The following is a 23029-nucleotide window of genomic DNA, read 5'->3' on the forward strand; positions in this document are numbered from 1 at the left end:
CATATACACGCACAATTGAGGTTAATTGCCAAAAGATCCTTTAAATTAAAAGAATTCTAAATTATAAAAAACTACTTTTAGAGATCTCTAATTTGAAACATTTGCCTTATTTGTATTAATAGAGAAATTAGATTTTTATTTTTTTTTTGGTATTTAAAATCTATTTTAATGAAAACATTCTCATCATTTTAAACAATTTGCATTGTTTAATCTGAAGCTGTTCAGGCATCAGGACTTAACTTTTCTGCTCCACAGGTTTCAGGTGCCATTGTATTACTACTGTATTACTGAAGTATTACTGAATACTATATTACTACTGTATTAATCTGAAGCTGTACTGGAATCAGTAATACTACTGTATTACTGAAGTATTACTGAATACTGTATTACTACTGTATTAATCTGAAGCTGTTCTGGCATCAGGACTTAACTTTTCTGCTCCACAGGTTTCAGGTGCCACTGTATTACTAATTCTCCAGTGGTCTTGAGACACGTGTTAGCCATATCTGCCTCTGTGGGAAGTGTTGTGGCAGCTTCAGGGGCTTGATTCTTATCAAATGTTTGATCATTTTCAGTTTTGCATTCACTGAAGGGATATTCTTGTGAACTTGAGGGGTATGTGCTTCTTCTAATCCAGGCATCTTTATTGTATCTTTTTCCCAGTATGGACGTCTTTTGTACTTTTTATTCTAGTCATATGCATTTTATGGGGGTTCTGTGGATCCCCACCATACTTTTCATCATCTTCAGGTGAAGGCTGAAACACTTTATCGGGAATTCTTGACTTGGTGAATTTGCGACGAATTCAATCTGTGCAAACAAGAGACTCCACGCTTTTTGTCACCGTCTGTAGTCTGCCTAATGGCCCCTGAACTACTGCACACAAAATCCCTGCCATAAGTGTGGTGATTATTCTCTTTAGAGGCTCCCTAGCTTAATGTCCAATACTTTCGGCTACTCAGTCTCCACTCACCAGCGCCTGCCAAACGCTCAACCCGAATCTTAGAAATTAGATTTTTAAAGGGCACATAATGTTGTGGCTGCCCTTAAAAATTTTCTTGACAAAATTGAAGAGCACATATTTGATCTAAAACACAGATAAAAAATCCTGTTAACTCTGTCCCTATAGGAATTTACCAGGTCAATCTACCTTATGGCCTAATAATTAAAGTGCTGTGTTTTCACCTCAGTAGCCTGGATTTGATTACCAGGTAGGGAATGAGCCTGTTCTGGTTTGATATTTATACAGCTTCTGCCATTCACTGATTCTTTTCCCTTTCATGCACAGCTTTTGCTTCTCTGTGTTCTGTGGGGGCATATAGGTCTTTTAGATATTCATGTATAAACGGTCAGCTAAAAAACTGGAACCCTAGAAAATGTGGCTACAGCTCATTTATGACTTGTGAGACTTCTTTCTTTGAGTTATTTTGTGGCTTTTCTAGATCTCATAAAAACTGTTAACCACTTTAAAAACACCTCTTGCTTTCTTAACTAAGGTATAATCTTGGTAACGGCTTATTGGCTTTACTTAAAAGGATACTTTAGGTGATGTCAAAAGCAAAGATATCAGCTGTTTGTCCAGGCTAAAATTTGCTCCATTGACCTTCACTCCTCCCTACTCCTTTTTCTTTGCCAATCATGGAGTTTTGGCCAGTTGGCAGCCAACTCTTCTAACTGAAGAGTAAGGCAAATGCTAAGATGCAATCAATGCATTTCTTTCTATACCTCACTTCCATTTTCTGTATGTCACTTTCTCTTTTCTGCCTATGAATCTTATTGTGTGTAAGTTCTCTCTCAGATTCCACAGTGCTGCAGGTTTATGTTTTGATATCTCTGAGCTTGTTCAAGCAGATTTTGATTCTAACTGGTTTCAGAAGTTTTGACAAAAACTAAACTAGATCTGGAATTAGACTGTATCTAATAACTAATTAGATTAGATCCAGTCAGCATCCTCAAATGGCTGACTGGGGTCAGGCAGAAACTAACAGTAAATGGCAATACAACAGGGGTTGCAAACTCCTGCTTTCAGGAATTCACAGAGATTTCTGTGTTCTTACTCTTTTGTCTAAGGAACAATCATTGTCTAAGCTGAACATGGAGATTTGAGAGCCAAAGTCAAAATGTAAGGTAAAAATAGGATCCTTAATTTACGAAGAACTGCATACTATACGTTCTAGCTGTGTCTTCTTACATACATGTAAGTATTAGACCCTAAAAACCACAATTGCTCACAGAAATGGGAACATCTTTCTAAAGGCAAAATTGTTGCCTAGCTAACAATTGTTTAAAATAATTAAATAGGTAATTAAAAGATTTATGGTCTGAATTTCCAAAAAGTAGTAATATTTAAGAGCCAGGAAATAAAAATTCTTTATAAGAGCTATTAGAACTGCATCTGTTCTTATGTCTATGTATCTATCTGTCTGTATATGTCCTTTGTATATGGTATTTCATTACTAGAATATATTAAAGAGCTCTAACTAATTGGTTTAAAATAATAAGCACTTAAATATTTTATCAAGAAGATAAAAACTAACTCAAATGCATTTTAGTTCGTGTGACTTTAAGAATAAAATAATTAACATCTTCTCAACTGTCTTTTTAATTCTGCTACACCCTGATTCACAATGTGAATCTCCTTCAATGTTCTCTCAAATTCTCTCAGCTGATTTAGACTCTATTGCCTTTACCCAGAAATCCACTTTTATTCAGTCCTTGTTCTGTATATTAATGATCTTGTGCTCTGGAAATAGGATGCTCTCTTTGACTCCCTCGTTCTTTTAAAGATACTAGCTGAATGAAGCCATAAAACCTCTAGGTCTGAACTCCAGTGGGTACAGATAACTGTTACTTACTTAGAACATGAAAAATCTCAGGGCACTCAAAAGCTTACACCAAAATGCCTTGAGTCAAAATTTTTATATCCCCCACTGGAGCTTGCACACTGGCAAAATGAAAAGCTGCCACTACTTACACAGACTCCAAATATGCCTTTGGAGTCTGCCATGCAATTGTCACAATTTGGAAATTTCATTTCTTAATTTATGCTGGTATTCCTATTGCCAATTGACTCCTCTAATATCAGATAGGGTGTATACTGGGCCAAACAGTGTCCCTGCAGTCCCTTTTATTCTAACTTTTTGACCTGCATTTGTTTCCCATCACATAGGATATATGTGTAAACAAATAAAGAAAAAGTGTGTATATAGTTGATACTGCTCTGGGTTCTACAATATCTCTGACCAAATTATTTCCCAATACATGAGTTGTAAATCTCACCAAATCTCTAGAGGAAACCATCAGTCTCCAGGAAGTCTCCAATGACCCACATTGCTTCTTGCAGCACTCTAAATTGATTTTATAAATTTATCAACAGCTTTAGGCTTTTCTTACTGTTTGGTTTTTAGTTATTAGTGGATAGACTGAATGCTATCCAGCTAGACTGAATGCTGCCACTACAATGGTGGTAAAGAAATTTCTAACTGAGATTACTTCTCTTTTTGGTAGTCCTTTATATTCCTTCTCATTTTGGTAGTCCTACCAGTTCTCATTTCGTAGTCCTTAGAGAATCAGATCAAGGGACTCTTTTAAAAATAACTTGCTTGCAAAGACTCTAGGGTACTCATTAAAATTTGATATCCAATATAATCCCCAATCCTCAGGGCAAGTGGAATGTAAATGTCTAGAAATGAAAAGGAGGTAGAGAAAAATCTGTCAAGACATTGGACTTATATGGCCAGAAGCATTACCTTTGGCCTTCATAAATACCTGGAATGCTCCAATTAGGACACAGGGCTTAATCCCTTCTGAAATAGTATTCTGTCACCCCATGCCTACTGATGCCTATAAGCTTTCTATTCCGGGACTTACCGAACACTAGGGGGATTTAAATGAACAATTTGATACCAAAACTAACTATACAGAGATGCTAACTAATATGCTTGATGCATATCACCAACACGTGAAAGAAGCCTGTTCTCACCAAGTGACAGGAATTTTCATCCTGTTTGATCAAGAGAACATAATGTACATCAAAGTTTTTACAAGATATATGCTGTCCCCTTACTGAGACAGCCGTTATAAAGTACTGTTAACTAGCTACACTGCCATAAAAATAAATGAAAATCCTTCTGTATTCACATGAGTCATGCCAGACTACACTGAGGCAATTGGAGGATAATCCCTCAGTTGTCCTGAAAGTAAAGATTTCCAAGGCCAATTCCTAGGCCCCTGAGGCAGACATGTCCATGAAATAGAGAGCTTTTGCCCAATACAGTGGATTAAGAGACTACATTGTTCATCTAAATACTCCTTTCTTTTTTTCTTTTAACACCCTCCCCCACCCAAATAAATAGTTTCTTACACACACTTCTTCTTTTAAGCTTTCCCTTTCGAGGGTTGCCCATTAGAAGCTGAGAGGAGGTTACCACAACCTACCGGATTCTCCCTTTTATCTTCCTCCATAACTCTTCTTTCATATTATGCCTACTCTTAGCAACCTTTTCTGTTTTATTCAAACATTTCACCCACAGACATACTATCCCTTTGTATCAGTCTTACAAACTCTGGCCACGTTAACTAATCAATCTAATTGCTGGTTATGCTGATATCTAGATCATGCAAAGGAACCTGAACTCGTTCTTGTTTCTGCCAATGTGAGAACGTGGTGGAACCAGTCCTGAAGATGGTCGTATGACAACATGTGGCATCCATGAGATGCCAGAGAAGAAAAACATCATGCTGGCTCTCCTGTTGGTGACTCAACTGCACACACAAAAGCCTCTTTGGAAACTCAAGAAATATCTACTGCTCAGATAAAGTCACACGGAAGAATTATTCCCCCTGCATTGAAAACAGAAGTGATGCTAGATCTTTTCTGGGTTATATACTAGGGAAATATTGCAATCAAATCCTCCATTTGATTCTGTAGATAGCATTCTTGAACTCTAAGATGGTGCTGACACTAACCATTGTGACAGCAACACTTCTCAAATCACCAGAAATGATGGATGGCTCACAAGGTAGGCCCGTGCAAAGTTGGGTAGTTCACTTGCTCCACTTGTTAAGTTTCCAGACTCAAAAGATTGCATGTGGACAGACCAAAAGTCTGACTGACTTGGTTAAGTAATGTAACCAAGCCCTGTAACTTCCAGAACCAGACTTAATGCCTTCTATATCAAATACCTTGCAACCTATTTTGTTCCCACAGACTGATAGGAACACGGAAACTGAAGATGTGGAAGTACCAGTGAGGAAGAAGAGGAACGGCCAACTCCAGACTGGGATGTCGCAGGTTCCAACCTGACCTTATCTGTAAATTTCATTGGTACTTTTATTATGTGTGTCAATAAAGTGTACAAGTGTTTCCCACCTATAATGTTAGGATGCTGTGGACTTTGATACACTCTCTGTTACCAGGGACTCCACTTTACAAGCCAAAAAAAATTACAAACTTGAGTCCTTCATGCACAAAGTGTCACCAAGCAAATGTAGTAGATGTGATATTATAAAAACCCACTTGTATATCACAATTCTAAGTTCTTTGTGATGCTCAGGACTCTTTGCCTGGTATTTATAACTCACCAGACTGAGAAGGCAATTTTGAATTTCTTCATGGTAATAGAACAAGAGTTAAATATCATCATGCAAGCATTGGGGAGCAATTTGGTTAGAAGTCAACAGCCTAGCTCTGTCATATTTGAAGCCTACTGTGTCCTGGATTTCCTCACAGCCTAACAGCAAGGAGCTTACATGATTATTAGTTTAAAAATGTCCTTTTTATGTGAAACCTACCAGGGCAAATAGAGACCATGATCTATGCCTCTTAAAAGACAAGATATTTCCATGAGATTAATGAAGACCAACTCCAAAGAATGGGAAACTGATTTAATGGAGAGTGGAGAGATGGCCTTATATCTGTTCTTTTCTGATTAATCATTTTTGAAGATAATGAGCAATCGCTAGGCTTTAAAGCCAGATTATAACTGCATAATTAACAAACTCTCAGGTTTTGAATTTAGAATATCAATAAAAGAAAAACTTCAGAAAAATTAAATTTAACAGAGTTCAATTGAACAAAGAACAATTCACAGATCTGGCAGCCCCCAGAACCAGAATTCATTCAGAGCAACTTGGGTACTGACATGTGGTCAGATAACTTTTACAATAGAAGTGAAATATAGAAAACAGAAGTAAGATGCAGAGACAGCTGTATTGATTATAGTTGGGCATTTGCCTTATTTGACCCTGTTTCTAACAGTGACCTATGACTGGCTTACTTACAAAAGTAAGTTATAGTCTGTTGACATATCACATCATGTTACAGTTAAATAGTATGGTAAAACCTTTAAACCAAACTTAAAATTAGTACAGAGACAAGTCTAGGCCAAACTTAATTTATAATATTCTGGTTCAAAATCTTGGGGTATTCTCACTATTTTGCCAACTCCATAAATAAATGCTACTGCATTACCCCTAAAGTATGTTTTTTTTTTACAAAGCTGTCCTCTTTTACTTCTTTTAGAAATTAATAAGGTTTACCTTTTCTCTTCTTTCTTCTTATATTAAGTAACTTTTTAAATTGATGGAATTTGCATTTAGATTCCAGCTATTATAAACAAAGTTGTAATAGACTTTGTGCATTCATCTTTACACATATAATTACTTATGTATCCATCAAAAGCCTTGGTTGCAAACAAACAAACAAAGCAAAAACCTAGCTGTCTTAAGCAAAAGAAAATTAATTGAGGGGCTATTTATACCTCTCAGATGAATGAAACCTGGAAGAGCAGTTGGAAAATGGTCAGGAACTCAGTGAACTCCAGAACGCTGGGCAGCAGGAAGCCTAGCCATGGGTTTCAGCAAGGCAATACATTCAGCAGAGTAACTATAGTGAAATAAGTAATCTCGAATCTATCTTACCACCTATGAAGCATAAACTCATGACTCAGCCATTTTGCATGCTCTCTAGCGATGAATGAGCACTTCTATTTCTTGCCAACATTTTGTATTATTAAACTTGGGATTGTTATTATTTTTTCCATTATAATAGATGTGTACAAGTATTACATTGTAATTTTGCTTTGCATTTGCTCAATGATTAGTTATATTTGAGTGTCTTTTCATGTAATAATTACCATCATCTTTAGTGGAGGGTCTATTCAGATCTTTTGCCCATTTCTCTAAACAGGTATTATGTTTTTGTGTTTTTTAAAAAAATAGATTTAGGGGTACAAATGAAGTCTCATTAAATGTATATATCACATAGCAGTAAAGTGTGGGCTTTTAGAGTAGCAATCACAGGAATAGTGATTGTCCCTCATTCAAATAGTTTTTGTCCCTCATTCCATCCTCCCGCCCTCCCAAATTACCAGTTTTGATTACTCCATTCTTTATTTCCATTTGACATATTATTTTGCCCTGTCTTGTAAGAACATGTAGTATTTGATTTTCTGCTTCTTCTGAGTTATTTCACTTAAAATAATGTCCTTAAATTCCTTCCATTTTGCTGCAAAAGACATGATTTCATTCATTTTTATGGCTGAGTAGTATTCTTTGCACCACATTTACTTTATCCAATTACCATTGGTGGGTATATGTAGATTGATTTCATATCTCTACTGTTGTGAATAGTGCTGTGATAAACATATTAGTATAAGCATCTTTTTGATATAATGATTACTTTTCCTGGGCATTTACCCAATGATGGAATTTCTGGATAAAATGGTAGTTCTAGTTTCAGTTCTTCAGGAAATCTCTGTACAGTTTTTCTATCAATGTTGCAATAATTTACATTCCCATCAACAGTGTATAAGCATTTCCTTTTTTCTGTAATCTCACTAATATCAGTTATTTTTTGACTTTTAATAACACCATTCTGGCTGGCTTTTTTTTAACAGTTGGATCTTTATTTAAAAATCTGATTTGGCAATTTAGTATTTTCCATTGCTTAGATGCTGCCTTTGTGGGTGCCTTAGCAGCAGCCATTGCAGTCTTTGCAATGACTACTACAATGATATTCATTGTGGGTTTAATTTGCATGTCTGATGATTGGTGATGTTGAGTAACTTTTTTTTCATATTTTCCTTGAGCCGTTAGTAACTCTTGTTTTGAAAATATCTATTTGTGTCTTTTGTCCACTTTTTAATGAAGTATTTGGCGGGGGGCAGTGGTGTTGTTGAGCTGTTTTAGGTACTTGTAGATTCTAGATCATAGTCTTCTGGGAAGTTCTTGCCCAGACCATGATCCTGATGCGTTTCTCCCATCTTCTCTTATAGTGTTTAATAATTTTAGTTCTTAGACTTAAGAACTAAATCATTCTTAATGATTAAAGTCTAAGTTCTTAATCATTTAGACTTTATTTTCATATGTGGTAAGAGATAAGGATCTAGTTTCCTTATTCTGCATATGGATAACTGGTTATTCCAACACCATTTATTAAAGAGACTATCTTTTCCCTACTGTACGTTCTTGGCATGTTTGTCACAGGTAAGTTCGCTATAGATGTGTATATTTATTTCAAGACTCACTAACCCTGTTCAGTTGGTCTAAATATCTATTTTATACTAGAGCCATGTTATTTGGTTACTATAGTGCTGTGGTATTTGAAGACAGTTAATGTTCTTCTATTTGCTCTTTTTGCTCGGTACAGCTTTGGCTATTCTGGATCTTTTGTGATTCCATATAAATTATAGAATTTTTTTTTTCTATTTCTGAGGATGTCACTGGTATTTTGAAGGGAATTTCATTGAACCTATAGATTTCTTTTGGTAGTATGGACATTTTAACAATATTGATTCATCCAATCCATGAGCATAGAATATCTTTTCATTTTTTGTTTCTTCATCAATTACCTTCATCGATGTTTTAAAGTAGGTGTCCTCAAACTATGGCCCATGGGCTACATGCAGCCCACCTGGGACATTTATCCGGCTAGCCGGGTGTTTTTGCCGCCACTGCCTGTCCTGCTTAGCAGCCGACTTGTCCCAGGGGCTGCAGTCCAGTCCTCCAATGGTCTGAGGGACAGTGAATGGCCCTCTGTTTAAAAAGTTTGAGGACCCCTGTTTTAAAGTTTTTATTATATCTTTCAGTTCTTTAGTTAAGTGAATTCCTAGGTATTTTATTTTATTCATAGCAATTGTATGTGGGAATACTTCTTGGTTTCTTTTTCAGATTGTTTATTGTTGGCATATAGAAATGTTGCTGACTATTGTATGTTGGTTTTCTATCCTGTAACTTTATTAAATTTACCTATCAGTTCAAATAGTTTGTGTGTGTGTGTGTGTATGTTTGTGTGTGAGTCGTTAGGTTTCTGTAGATGAGATCATTTCATCTGAAAACAAGGATAATTAGATATCCTTCTTCCCAATTTGGATGCTTTTTATTTTTTTCTTGTCTGATTGCTGTAGGTAGAATTCCCAGTGTTATATTTAGTAACAGTGGTGAAAGTGAACCTCCTTGCCTTGTTCCAAAACTTAAAGGAAATGCTTTCAGCTATTCCTTATTCAATAGGATACTACCTGTAGGTGTGTCACATATGGCCTTTATCACGTCTGGTAAGTTTTTTCTATACCCAGTTTTTTGAGATTTTTATCCTTGTTGCAGAGCTGGAGGGAGCTATAACACAATGGACTGAGACTTCCCCAAGCAGAGACTTTGCTTACTGTCCAGGTTCTAGAAACTAAATGACATGGGAAATTCACATGCAGAGTTTCTGTGAAAAAAAAAATCTGGTGAAACTCAAAGAGATGGACATTGTATCAGACTGGACCAAGGTAGCCAGGTCCTGCCTTGATTTGAAATCACAGAAGGTTTTATTAAGATTTTAGGGCGTTTGTTTACAGAATGAAGAAGTAAAACATTAATAGACTCATGACTCAATCACGTAGGTGGTCTTTTGATTATGAAACCAGTCATCGGGGTGGAGGCACTAAATTATAGAACAATTCTCAAGGGCAGAACTCAGTAGGTAACAAACAAATTTGCCTGAGAGTATGGGGTTACAGACTTCAAGTTAGATTGTCTCAGCTCAAGGGTAACTTTTTTTTTTTTTTTTTTTTACAGTTTTTGGCCGGGGCCAGGTTTGAACCTGCCACCTCTGGTATATGGGGCCAGCGCCCTACTCTTTTGACCCACAGGCGCAGCCCATTTTGGGGTAATTTTTAATACATTTCTAATGCTGCTGATATCCTGTCTCTGCTAAGTTGCTGACTTTCACTCAGATGTCCCCAAACTAGTTTTCGTCTATTTTGGCAAACATTCCAACTCCCCTGCCACATTACTTCTAACCCCCTGGCCTGGATAGGTGTGCTGAGCAACCATAGGCTGAGGCCCAGGGCCATACCACTAAGTCCTCTGGAATGTCCACCCACACTGTATTTTCAACCACGAATCATGAAGAAATGTTGGATTTCAACAATGAATTTTCAGCATCATTGAGATGATCGTAGTTTTTGTCCTTCATTCTGTTTATACGATGTGTCACATTGATTGATTTTTTTTATTAAATCATAGCTGTGTATATTAATGTAATCATGGGGTACAGCACATTGTACCCCATGATTACATTGATTGATTTGTGTATGTTAAAACATGTTTGCATTCCTGGAGAGAATACCATGTGATTATGATGACTCTTGTTAATGTGTTTTGAATTCAGATTGCTAATATTTTGTTGAGGATGCTTATGTCTTTGCTCTTCAGAGATATTGGCCTATTTTTTTCTTTGTTGTTGTTGTGTTTTCAGGGTGATACAGACCTCTTAGGATGAGATTGAGATTATTTATTGAAATAATTTAAGTAGGGTTGGTATTAGTTTTTCTCTCAGTGAAGCCATCGGGTCCTAGGCTTTGCTTAGATAGGAGACTTTTTGTATTCATCACTTGCTATTGGTTTGTTCACATTTTGAGTCTCTTCCTGGCTCAATCTTAGTAGGTTGTATGAATCTGTAAATTTATCCATTTCTTCTAGGTTTTCCAATTTATTTACATATAATTATTTACAATATTCTCCAGTGATCTTTTGAATTTCTTTAGTATCAGTTGTAGAGTCTCCATTTCTAATTTTTATTTTAGAATCGTTTTTTCATAGTCTTGCTAAAAGTGTGTCTATTTTATCTTTTTTAAAAAATAACTTCTATTTCATTGATTTTTTGTAGTTTTGTTCAATTTCATTTATTTCTGCTCTGATTTTTATTAGTCTACTTCTTTTTTTCTACTAATTGAGTTTGGTTTGCTCTTGTTTTTCTATTTCTTTGAGATGCAGCATTAGTTTGCTTATTTGATATTTTTCTACCTTTTCTATGTTGGAATTTACTGCTATAAACTTTCCAGTAAATACTGATTTTGTTTGATTCCATAGATTTTGATATATTGTGTTTTTATTTTTGTTGTGAGAAGTTGTTCAATTTCCTTTTTAATCTGTTCATTGATTCACTGGTAACTCAGGGGAATATTATTTAATTTCCATTTGTTTGTATTGTTTCCACTGTTCCTTGTGTTATTGGTTACTAGATTTATTCTATAGTAGTCAGAGAAAATACTTGATATAAATTTTTTCTTTTTAACTTTTAAAGGCTAGTTTTGTGGCCTAATATATGGTCTGTATTTGAAAATTATCCCTGAGCTGAGGAGAATAGCATTTATTTTACAGCTGTTTGATGAAGCATTCATCAATTATACATTAAATATCTATTGGATCCATTTGATCTCTAGTGCAGATTAAGCCCAATATTTCTTTGTTGATTTACTGTGTATGTGATCTGTCCAATGCTGAAAGTGGAAAATTGAGGTCCCCAAGGATTATCATATTGGAGTCTATTTGTCTCATTAGCTCTGATAATATTTGCTTTGTATCTCTGGATGCTGCCATGCTGGGTGCATATATATTTAGAATTGTTAAATCCCTTGGGTGAATTGGCCTTTATCATTGTATAATGACTTTCATTTTCTCCTTTTATGGTTTTGCCTTGAAATAATTTTATTGGATGGGAGCATAGATACTCCTGTTATTTTTGTTTTTCATTTGCTGAAATATCTTTTTCTATCACTTTATGTTCAGTCTGTATGTGTTTTTATAGTAGAAATGTGTTTCTTATAGATAACATATAGTTAGGTCTATGCACTCTATGTCTTTTTTTAAATTTCATATTAATATAAGGGTATATACATTTAGGTTACATTGTTTTCATTTGCTAGGTAAAGTCCAAGTTGTAGTTCACTCTATGTCTTTTGATTAGAGAGTTTAGTCCATTGACTTTCAGTGTTGTTATTGGTAGATAAAGACTTATTACTACCATGTTGTTATTTACCTTTTGGGGGGTTATTGTGGTTTTCTCTTTTTTTCTTCCTTTCCCTCTGTGTTAAAAGTGATTTTTCTCTTGTAGTGTATTGTAATTTCTTCTTTTTATCTTCTATGTATCTGTTTTAGTTTTTTTTTTTTTTTCAGGTTACCATGACGTTTGCAAAAAAAAAAAAAACATATTGTATAACCATTTCTTTTGATCATATGATAACCCTAGTTACAAATAATCAAGAATAAATCCAATAAAGTTTCTATGCTATAACCCCATTTTTAGTCTTCCTACTCAAGATATAGATCGTTTGTATACCAATGACAGCATCAGACTATTCTGTATTTGTGTACTTACTGTTAGTACTGGGTTGTACATACATCTTTATATATGTTCTTATTGTTCATAATAACCTTTTCTTTCATATTGAAAAACTCCTTTTACCATGTTTTATAGAACATGTCTGGTTTTGATGAAATCTCTCAGCTTTTGTTTGCCTGGGAACATCTTTATTTCTCCTTCATTTGCAGGATAAAATATTCTAGGATTAAGGTTTTGTCCTTCATTACTTTGAAGGACACTCTCTCCTGGCCTATAAGTTTTCCACTGAGAAATCTGTTTCCAAACATATTGGTGACTCTTTTATATGTATTTTTTTTCCTTAATTTTCTTAGGACACTTACTTTATCTGCAATATTTGAGAGTTTGATTACTAATTAACTTGATTGGTTGCTAATTTGTCACTAATTGTCTTATTTATTTCAGTTAAATGTGCTTGGTGTTCCAAAGCCTTCTTGTACCTGAATGTTAATATCTTTCTATACATTTGAAAAGTTCTATGTTATTACTTCTTTGAATAAACTTTCTACCCTAGTCTCTCTCTCTTTCTACCTCCCCTGAAATGTCAATAATTCTAGATTTCCCCTTTGAGGCTATTTTCTAGGTTTTATAGAATGCTTCATTTTTATTCTTCTGTATATTTTTAAATAGCCTGTCCTCAAGCTAATTCTTTCTTCTGATTGGTCAATTCTCTTGGTAAGAAATTCTGATACATTTCTTAGCTTGACAATTAAATTTTTCAGCTCTAGGATTTATGCTTGATTTTTTAAAAAAAATTGTTAAATTTCTCTGATAGGCTTCTGAATTCCTTCTCTATATTGTCTTGAGGTTTATTAAGCTTCTTCAAGGCAGCTAGCTTGAATTCTTTGTCTGAAATGTAACCTATCTTCATCAGTCCAGGATTTGTATGTTTTGTAATGTTTGTACGTTATTTACTTCATTTGATTAGCGCTTATGTTCCTGGATGTTCTTAATGTTTGTGGGCATTCATCAATGTCTGGACACTGAACAGTTAGGTTTTTATTTAGTCTTTGAAGTCTGGGTTTGTTTGAACATGTCCTTCTTGAAAATGCTTTTCAGATATTCAAGGGCCATTGAGTATTGTCATGTTATTCTTTGATCACTATAGCTATATCTACCATTTTTGGTGAGACAACCTCAGGAATGTTGTGACTCTTCCAGACTTCCTATGGCACCACTGTGGTGGATTTGTGTAAGATATAGGAGAATTTCCTGTATCACCAGGCAATTTCTCTCACTATTTTTCCTCACTTTCTGTGCTGGGCTGCAGGACTTGGGGGAGCAGTGATGTGTGGGCACTCCTTCATGGCCACCACAGCTAGAGTGCACTATGGTCAAACCTAGACTCACTCACTCAAAGCCCATGTCTCACTCAAAGCCCATGGTGACTGTTGCCTGGTTAATGGTTATGTTTATTGAAAGGTCAAGAGCTTTTTGGTCAGCAATTGATAAATCCTGGCAGGACTGCATCATTCCCTTTAGTGCAGCATGTTTCTTTATGGACCAATGTGGGTCTAGAAATGCTAGCCAGGATCTAAACCCTGGAATCAGAAGTGTTGGGCATCTGCTCAGTATTTTATTTGACTATGGCTATGGTGATTCCCAAGTTGCAAAACAAAAATCCTCTGTACTTTTTCCTTTCCATTCCACATGGGAAGAACACTCTCCCTGAGATTAAATGCTTGGAGTTCTTGGAAGCAGACACTGGCTTTTCTATGACCACTGATGTCTCATTGGGTCACATGCACCCCAAGTTCACTGGCTCCAAGCCAGCATAACTATGGACCTCAGGCTTTGTGGCCTAACTACCTTATGTATTTATTCAAGGCCCCAGGCCACTTTCTATCAGCCAGTGATAGGGTTAGTAAAAACAGGTCTCATAGCAGAGGATTTCACTCTGTTTGGGCTTGTGTAAATGGGCCCCAGAAGAAATTTGCCCTGTGCTGTATTCACAGGTGCCAGAGTTCCAGTGCAAAGTCTAACAATCACTTGAGTCCCCAAGCCCTACCCCCGCCCATCCTGATTCTGTCTGTGCTTGGCTGTTGGTGTAGTACTGCCAGGGAACAGGGAGGGGAGACATAGACAAGCCATAATTATCTTTTCTGCCCTCTTCACTGCTTCTTTCCTTGATATAATGTTAAAACTAAGTATCTTGATCTTGCACCTGATTTTTGGTTCTTCTAACAGTTTCTAACAGTGCTGCCTAGCTTCCATAGGTGAATTTGGTGTTCTCTAGAGAGATAATTGCTGAAGGTTTCTATTTAGCCACCTACCTCCACCCCCTTTTAGAACTTAGATTTCATTTCGTAAGTGTTTTATAGTTTTCATTATACTTTAATATCTCATTATTTTAGTGCCATTATAATTAATATTGTTCTTTTTCTAATTTCAGCCTCCAATTGCAAATCACTAACATAAAAGGAATACATTTTTATACATTGTAAAAGGGATTGATTTTTATAGATTGACCTGGTTTTGTGCACCTACAAATCTCCCTTATTAGTTCCAGAGGTACTGTTTGTAGATTTGGGGGGATTTTCTATATATATATTCAAGCTGTTTCTAAACAGAAATAGTATTATTTCTTCCTTTTTACTCCGAATATCTTTTATTATACTTCTCTTTCATTCCTTATTGTGCTTCTTAAGTCTTCCAATTTGATATTAAATAGAAATGGTGTAAGAAAACATCCTGACTGTACTTATAATCTTTGGGGAAAAGACTATTATATGTCATTTTCAATACTGTGGAATAAGCTATAGATTTCTTGTGTATACTTTCCATTAAGGATGTTCCCTTCTATTTCTAGTTTGCTGAGAGTTTGTGTCATGAATGGATGGTGAATTTGAGTGATTTTGTTGTTGTTTTTCTGTTACTATTGAAGTGATAGTATAATTTTATTATATACCATAATATTGTAATTTATAATAATTAATTTTTGAATATTGAACCAGCCTGGCATTCCTGGGATGAACCCTACTTGGTTGTGATAATTATCATTTTTATGTATTACTGGATTTGGTAAGTTGACATTTTGTTAAGGCTTTTATATCCATGTTCCTGAAGAATACTGAGCTGTAATTTCCTTGTAATAACTTTGGTTTTAGTATTTTGACAATGCTGGAATCACTTCTTTGCCTATTTGCCCTGGTAATGAGACCTTTTCACTGTGAATGCATTCTGCTTTTTAAACTTTCTTACTCTTTAAACCTATCTTTCTCCTATCAATAAATATTTTTTCATGCTTGCATAATAAACAAAAAAGATAATACTGAAATCATGGAATGAACTGAGAACTATTCCCCTTTTTATTCTATTCCACAGAAGAAATTTTGTATCAATCTTATTATTTATTTCTTACAAATTTCTTATAACCCACCAGAAAAAAAACATCTTGGATGGCAATCTTTTCTTTTTTTCCTTTTGAAAATTTTTTTACAAGAAATTAAATTTTCAATAAATACATGGTTGTTCAGGTTATTTCTTTTTTTCTTCAATGAGACTTAATTGTAATTATTTTTTCCTTTCAAAAAATTGTTAAGTCATTTAACTTGTGAAATTTATGGGCATAAATTTTTGTAGTATTCTCTTATTGTTCTTTTAATGACTTTGAGATTAATGGTGATATTTTCTCTTTAATTCCTTATTTTGATAATTATTTCTTCCAGCTTTTTTCTTTGTCAGCCTGACTAGAGATTTTTTAGTTCTATTGACTTTTTTATACAGCCAGTTTTTGGTTCAACTGATATTCGCTATTTATTTTCTGTTTTTACTTTCATTATATTTTCCTTCCCCTTCTTTTGTGTTTAATTTGCTCAGTTTTCTGTGGTTTCCATAGGTATAAGTTCAGGTTGCTGGTTTTAAATGACTCTTATTTTCTTAATATAAATGTTGAATGCTATAAAGTTTTCCCTAGGTATTGCTCACCTGCCTCTCAAAAACTGTTCTTTCATTTTTATTTAGATCAATATTTTACAAATTCTCCTTATTAAATATTTTTGAGTTATTTAAATGTGTGTTCAATTTCCAAATATTTGGAATCATTTCTAAGTATCTTTTTTTAATTAACTTGTGGTCCCATTTTGTGATAGACCAAGAATGTTTGTAGGGGTGTATCTATATTGTTGCAGTTTATTTAATGACTCAGAATATGGTCTAGCTTTGTGTATGTTCCATGTGCATTTTTCTGTTTTTAGTGGAGTGCCCTACAAATAACAATTAGATAAAGTTGGTTGATAGTTTAGGCTATCTATATCCTTACTGATTTCTGCTCATTTGTTCTATCAGTTGCTTAGAGAGAAATGTTGGAATTTCCAATATAGTAACCGACTATCCATTTTTACTTCACACATTTTGAAACTCTGTAAGTATATAGAAGAAATAAGTATTTTCAAAAAAGAGAATGCTGAGAGTTTATAGTGATAAAAATTCTTATATCATTATATTTGTTTCAGTTCAAATTGAGAATTAAAGAGTATTGGTTCTAGTTATTTGATTGGAAATTCATTAACTTTTTTTCTCTTTACTCACAATTGTGTTTTTATAACACATTGAAAACATTAAAGTTTATCCTTCTCTTGTCAGTAAGAGTATCACTTTATATATTGAGAGGCCATCTGACATTATTTTTCTGTGAACTGTTCACATATTTTGCCCATTTTTCTCTTAGTCTTTCATTCCTTAATTTTATTTTTTTATATTTTAGATATATATATCTATATACATTTTTTTATTTTCAGCCAGGGCTGGGTTTGAACCTGCCACCTCCAGCATATGGGGCCGGCACCCTATCCTTTTGAGCCACAGGTACCACCCTATTTTAGAGGTTTTTAAACCAATTTTTCCATTATTTAGTTCAGTACAGATTTTTCCAACTTAAAATTTTTTATTTTGTCTTCTTCAATGCTTTTTAAGTTATAAATTATTTGTAATGGAATTGAAATTACCTATATTTTCTTTTATTACTCTGGATTTTGAATCATAGTCAGAGAAAAATTTTCTCTTTTCATTACATAATGGAATTCATCCAATTTTCTGGTACCTTTATGGACTTTTATTATAGAAAGCATTTAGCTCTCTCAGCTATTTGGAGTTTGTGTATGGTATGATGAAAAAGGTTTCATCATTTTTTTCAAATGATTATCCAGTTTTCTAGTATTATTTACCAAAAAGTTGATCCATTCCCTACTAATTTGAGATGCCATCTCTCTCATATATTAAGATTCCCTGTGTCTTTGTGTATATTTCATGAATTTAGCTTTTCTTCAATTAATCTATAGGTCTATTATTGAGCCAAAAAAACCCTGATTTAATTATAGAAGCATTATAAATGGTAGGCCTGTTTCCCAAATTGCTTATCTCTTTCAGCATTTTTCTAGCTATTCTTTTTTGGCCAGGATGGGTTTGAACCTGCCACCTCCAGTATGTGGGGCTGGCACCTTACTCTATTGAGCCACAGACGCTGCCCTTTTCTAGTTATTCTTATGTTTAAGAATAGCACTGTATTCAAATTGTCTAGGTACCAAAAAGGAATATATGTACTGTATCAGGATTTGATCCAATCAGATTTATAGATTTATATAGAGAGAATTGGCATCTAGCCAATATTCTTTGGTTTTTCCATGAACATTTTACTTTTCTGATTGTTTAAGTCAAATTTTGTAATGGATAATTATTTCAAATTTTTTATTATGTAGGTTTGTGTAGGTTTGAAAACATTTAAGTCTATGTCTAGGTTTGTTTGTTTCTGATTTTGGTTGGAGGATATTAAAGATAACCCTGGCCTTTTTAAATTCCTATTTAATGGTTGGCTTCTCCTGCTCCCTAATCAATGAGGCCTTCCCTATTTTCAGCCTCTCAAAAGAATTACTATTCCTCTAAGACCACAGTTTCATCCCCTATAATTTTGAAACCTCATCCAAACACACAAGTAACAAACTGCAATGCACACCGTTCCCAAAGTAGGTTAGAATACAGAGGAATCTCTGCTGAGTGCATGTGTTTGAAGCTGGCTGAACTGGTATGAAATTTAGGAGGAAGAAGATTGACATGTAAACTTAATAAGGTGAGTTCAAGAAGTTGTAATTTCGTTTATGAAGCTCTGAAAATGTCAGCAGACTGCTCTTCATTTAACTTCATGCACTCCTTTCCCACCTTGTAGATTGCATCTCTCCTGGGCGTAGATTATGTCATCAGAACATCCTGACATAAATTTCCCTTCATTTAAGTTCACAGGCAGTGTTCAGGAAGACTGCCATTATGAATCCTCACAGTGAAAGCTGAATCATATGGAGTGCAGAAGGGTGTGGAAAACAATCATGAACTGAAGTGCAGGTATTGTTCTGATGCTGTGAAAGGGGCTTTTAAGTATATTAGTTATATTCCGGTGAAAGCTAAGTTATCAGTTCATTCAAAATAAAACAGCCATTATGCAAAAACTGTGACACAGAAGGAAAGAAGATAATAATCCTTTTGTTACAAACATCTAGGCAAATAAGTCAAGACTCAATCACGGTTCCCTGAAAGAAATGTTAAGTATTAGGATTAATGGATTCTTTAAAAGTATTTCTGAATATTATAAAACTGCTAAAATGATAGGAAACTATTCTACTTTCTTTTTCCTCTTTCTTACACTAATATGCCTCCCTAGAAGTTAAATATCTGTCTCAATTAACTTTACTTCTTGCTGTTACTGAGCCCCCAAATAACAAATAGGACAGAAATAAATGGTCACTAAAAATTAATAATACAGTTATCATCTATTCTCCATGTTGGGCAGTGACAAAAAAATGTCTCTCCAAGTATTTTGTCCTAAACTCTTAAGCAGTTGGAGATAAATATTTCTGTGCTTTTAGGTTATTTTAATATTGATCATGGCTTGGCTACATTAATAACGTATTGGGTCAAGTAAAATAATATGTATTTGAGAGTCAGAGCTGGATTTGATTTGCATGTTAGATCTGTTTTGGTTGTGATATCAGGCAAACTAGTTAGCTTTTCTGGGAAATGGGGTGAATAACATCTATCTTAAATACTACGGTTAACATTAAATGAGATAATATATGTTCCAAATGGAAACTTTGATGATCAAAAATATAATTGTTATTTGTATGGGTAATTGTTTACCACCTGCTCCATATTCACTCTCCTTTTTTCTTGTCAATATCTCTCTACCTCTTTAGAGAAGTATTGGTCTGTACAAGTTTATAAATATTTGAATGAGTAGAGGAGATTTATAGCCTGGTCCAATGGGGAGCTTAAATATTCTAAAATTTGAAAACCATTACTCACCAACAGAATTCTATAAAGACAAAAATTCATATCATGTCTTTAGGCTCAGGATTCGTTAGGATGAAGTACAGCTGATAACCTCTAACTGGGGTGGATGTTGATGTTAGAACAAACACGGAGAGGAGAATTAACTCATTTGGTTGTCTTCATTTGAAACTTTCATAGAAACCACTTGCCCTATTCACTCCATCAGCTAATCTCAAGCTCCTGATGTGGGCTTCACTTTCTCTGAGTTGTGCACGTGGCAGTGGGAGAGAAGGATCATTTATTGAAAACATACTAAGCAATGGCCATGCAGTTACTCACTTGTTTCATAAACCTATTCTATGATGTTAGTGCTATTATTATTCCTATATTACAGATGACCTGAGATACCCTGTGAACTGTTATTAAAAATAGCGTGAAAGGTAAACAGTACATTCAAGCATTGGACTTTTGAATTCCAATGCATAAAATTATGCCCTATTATTTTAATGAATAACAGCATTCTATTGCTTTTGGGAACTCATGATAAAGCATTTTCGGCACTGGCCAAAGAACCACAAAGGAATATTGGACCAAAAATAAAGCCTCACTTTTTCCTCCAGCTTTGGATATTGTGACACAGCCTTTATATAGAAAGCAGGTAGTCATTAGCCTCCCTTTTAATGATCTTTAAGAGCTCTGCAGACGAACATTATAATGACTCCTTAGTTTTGTCTTTCTCTTTCTACTTCCTATTAAAGAACTCTAACTCTCAGAATTCCAGATCAAGGCATACTTACAACTTCAGTAATGAGAGCAAACCATTTTATTTATTAGGACCTTGGTTTCCTTGGCTGAAAATGGGATTGAACAATATGTTCACTAAGATGCTTTTTAGTTCTAAACAGACTTTTATTCTATAATGTAAAATAAAATCATTTATATCTTGTTTTCCCTTAGCCTCATTCTGAAACCATTCATTCATGATTAAAACATATTTTGAAACCTTCAGCAGATCCATATATATGAATAACTAGTAAATATTAGTGCAAATGTATGTGTGTCTACTTATTTCATATGCATCCAAAACAAATACACTTGTTTTGTATTTGTATTTGCTCTATACGCTCTATTTGCTATATGACTATGTGAAAGAAATGCAGTGTTTTGTTGACTCGATGAGAACTCATCTACTCAGAGGGGCAAATTAATACTATGAAAATTTAAAACCTACATACAATGGTAAAAATAATGCCTGGCATTACTTAAAACACAGAGAAGGGAAAGGAAGTACATACAAGAGGTTTGAAAGTCTATTTAATTTTCATTTTTATATTCAAAACCTTTAAGGCTACCAAACCATTCTGATCTCAGTAATTTATACTTTTTAATTCTTTATTTCTTTTCAGGCAGAAGAGGACTTAATACTGGGATATAATAAAATTTTATAGGTGAGTTAACATTCATTGAAAAATCACCACATTCCTGAGTCTGCAGTGTCCACTTTGCTCAATTATTTTATTTAAAGTTCACCGTGTACCCCACAGAGATTATTAAGTGTCAGCAACATAGGAATGAGGACTCAGAGGTTAAAGCTTTGCTATTCTTTCCACAACTAGTAAGTAGGAGACTTGGAAGTTGAAATTGATTCCAACTTGAGACCAAGATCTATCCATAGCAAAACAATAATAGTGATTTTGGTATTAGAGAAAACAGAGTGATCACTGGTTTCTTTCCTAAAGTAGCATTGTATTGACCCTTTCACCTAGTTCTTCCTACTTCCTAGTACTTCATTTACAGAATTATATGTAATCTTACAGTATTTGATAAATAAAAAGGAACATTGAGCATTACTTTGAAAGAGGCTGATACAATTTACCACTGGTGAATATGTATGGGAGAATATTTAATGTAGGGAGAATATTTAAGAGCTGTATGTTGATAAAAGTTGACAATTCTTTTTATGGTGTTAGAATGCCTTAATAGTTGGCCCGATAAGTCTGAGGGTCCTGGAACTTAGTAAGGCAGGCTTCTGGGTCTTCCCTTCCAAAGCTCTTAGGCCCTGGCTGCTGAACAAAGAAAAAGGAATGGTACTTATTTATATTTTGGAAGCTACGGAAATAAACTACAACCAAAATGATGAAGGAATGAGGCCAGGAACTTCCCAAAGAGGTTTATGTAATCCAGGAATTATTTTTCAAATAAAATGGGAAAATGATTGTATGAGATTTCAGGCCTTGGAGGGTGGTTTTTAGTGAGGATAGAGAAAAGAAAGTTAATAAATATTTAGGGATGTCTCCTAACACTTAGTGATTTGCCAGACACTCAGAAGACATATCTTTATTTAATCAATACACTAACTTTCGTGATGTCCTCATTTCAGAAGTGAGGACAACTGAGGTACTGAGTGATGCAGTCACTTTTGCAAGGTAAAGTAAACTGTGACTTTTGTCATGTCTGTCTTGATGCTTCATGTGATCTTTGAAGGTTAACTTTACAATGACTCCCTTGTTTTTTTTTTTTTCTTCTTCCTTCTTTTCTCTCTTCATCATTTCAAGGACTCTAATTTATCATATTTTTTAAAAGACTTTTAAAAAATCTTTAATAATTTTGATTTGGAAAGCAGCATAATATTTCCATCAAGCCCTTTTCGGTTTTCACCCTAGTAAATCACCACCTGTGCCCTTTCCCAGGCTCCTTCCACACTGTACTTCCTTCACTCTTTCTTGTCTCATAGCAGAGCTCGTTACAGTGCAGAAGGTTGCCTTGACACAGACATAAGCCGCAAAACTCACGTGAGACATCCTGTTTCTTTTCATATCATAATTACAGGTGCTTGCTGGAGAATAATTAGCAAGATGGGTGCCTTATAATTTGGAGAACTATCTTCCAGTTGATCACTTTCTTATAGCAGCATTCTCTGACAGGTATGTCCATTTTTCAAGTTTAAAAATCGCAATATCAGGTGACTTAATGGAATTTGATTTTAGAATGAGGAGAATACTATGAGAGAGCACAAAAGTTGAAATGAGGATTATAATTAACCCACCTCTAAAATAATAGGCCCCCGTAGTTTCTTTAGTGCCAATTATATTGGGGGTTGAAATATCTCCCTGACAAAATGAT

General features: G+C 34.6%; 2 pseudogenes; both read right to left on the reverse strand.

Moving 5' to 3' along the window:
* Positions 1-23029, reverse strand: part of LOC105886948 — a 44955-nt pseudogene that overhangs the window by 11765 nt on the left and 10161 nt on the right.
* Positions 409-919, reverse strand: LOC100953917 (annotated as a pseudogene).

Source organism: Otolemur garnettii, unplaced genomic scaffold, assembly GCF_000181295.1.
Source record: "Otolemur garnettii isolate 467f Iridium unplaced genomic scaffold, OtoGar3 scaffold00002, whole genome shotgun sequence".
Lineage (NCBI taxonomy): Eukaryota > Metazoa > Chordata > Mammalia > Primates > Galagidae > Otolemur > Otolemur garnettii.